General features: G+C 44.3%; 1 pseudogene; it reads left to right on the top strand.

Moving 5' to 3' along the window:
• The first annotated feature begins 957 nt into the window (after positions 1 to 957).
• LOC125998662 (NADH dehydrogenase [ubiquinone] flavoprotein 3, mitochondrial-like) lies at positions 958 to 1350 on the top strand (annotated as a pseudogene).
• Positions 1351 to 1859: the final 509 nt, after the last annotated feature.

Here is a 1859-nt window from a genome sequence, read left to right on the forward strand (position 1 = left end):
TCTTATAACCTCCAAAGACCGAAACAAGATGATTAGGAATACCTGAATATACTATAGAGTCAATTGAAATGGTAATTAAAAGTATTTCCAAAAATAAAAGCCTAGGCCCAGATGGATTCACTAGTGAATTCTTTCAAACCTTTAAAGAGGGTCTACTGCCCATTCTTTTCAGGCTCTTCTGGGAAATTGAAGAAACAAATATACCAGAACAATTTTTTTAAATTTTTTTTTATTGAAACCATTGTGATTTACAAAATTCTTCATAGTTGGGTTTCAGACATACAATGTTTCAGGATCAATCCCACCACCTGTGTCAACCTCCCTCCAACAATGTTCCCAGAGTGCATAAGGGGAAGATAATTTTGAAGGTCTCCTATATACTAGGCAGGTTGCTAACACATGCCAATCGCAATCCCCACAATAGAGTATGAAATCACAAGCATGAGTCCTGAACAGTTTCTATAAAGCTATCATCCTCTTGATACCAAAACAGAGGCACCACACAAAAAAGAAAATAAGAAGAAGATGTCTTTGATGAACACAGAAGCAAAAATTCCTGAACTAAATACTAGCAAAAATTCCTGAACTAAATACTAGCAAATGGAACCCAAAAATTACAATTCGTCAAAAGGTCATACACCACGACCACGTAAAATTCCTCAAAGAAGAAATACAGATGGCCAAAAGATACATGAAAATAATCAGAGTGATGCAAATAAAAACAATAAGACATCATCTCATACCACAGAGACTGGCACATATCAAAAAGGACAAGATCAGAACAAGTGATCAGGGATCACTCCTGGAAGGGTTCATAAGCCTATATGGGATACCAAGGATTGAACCTGGGTCAGCCGCATGCAAGACAAGCACCATACCTGCTGTACTATAACTTGATGTAGTACTTTTAAAAAAAAACTAAAGGATTGAGGCCTTGACCCTGAGCGGGCTGTGACCTGACCCCATCATGGCAGCGCTCCTCTTGCTGCACCAAGGGCGGTCCGCGGCGCTCAAGGCGATTCTAGACACCTCCAGAACTTGAGGCCTCGCTTCCACGGTTTCTCTCGCTGCAGAATCAGGAAAGTCGGACCGGGCACAGTCCCCGAGCTCCAAGAAGCAGAGTCCACCCAAAAAGCTGGCCCCCGCCGCGGCCCCACCCCCACCCCCGGAGCCCTTCAACAACAGCAAGTACTGGAACCTGCAGCACCACGAGTACACGCCGTACACCTTCCTAGACGTGAACACGTAGCTGGCCGGCCAGCGCCTGCCCCAGCCGTCCTTGGCCCGTGAGTCCCCGCGCCACTAACGTGACGCCACGCGACGCCGGCCCCATAAAGAAATAAAGAGAAGAAATTAAAAAGAAAAAGAAAAAGAAAAAAACACTAAGGGATTAAAGACCACCAGGTTACATACATTGGGAATGTGCCAACCAAGGAGGAAGAACTGCAGATCTCTAGGAACTGGCACAAAGTAGACACTTTGTAAATAACAGTTAAATTGATATGGAGGGATGTTTGCATGTGTATACAAATTGCAGCAATGTGTCTAATATCATTTTCACATTTGCCTTTTGAGGGGGCATATCCACAGATGCTCAGGGGTTACTTCCAGCTCTATACTTAGGAAGCATTCCCTGGCAGTACCCAGGGAAACATATGGGGTGTTGGGAATCAACCCCAGTTGACTGCTTGCAAGACAAGAACCCCAGCTACTGTGCTATCTCTCTCTCCAGCCCCTAGCATTTGCCCTTTAACTCAGCCTGTCCCTGTGCTTACAGCAACAACTTCTCTTATTATCCTTCAAGGCAGCTTCATTTCCTCAATGATTTCTTCCCAAGAGGGGTGTCTCCTCTCAACCAT

This window comes from Suncus etruscus, chromosome X, assembly GCF_024139225.1.
Source record: "Suncus etruscus isolate mSunEtr1 chromosome X, mSunEtr1.pri.cur, whole genome shotgun sequence".
Lineage (NCBI taxonomy): Eukaryota > Metazoa > Chordata > Mammalia > Eulipotyphla > Soricidae > Suncus > Suncus etruscus.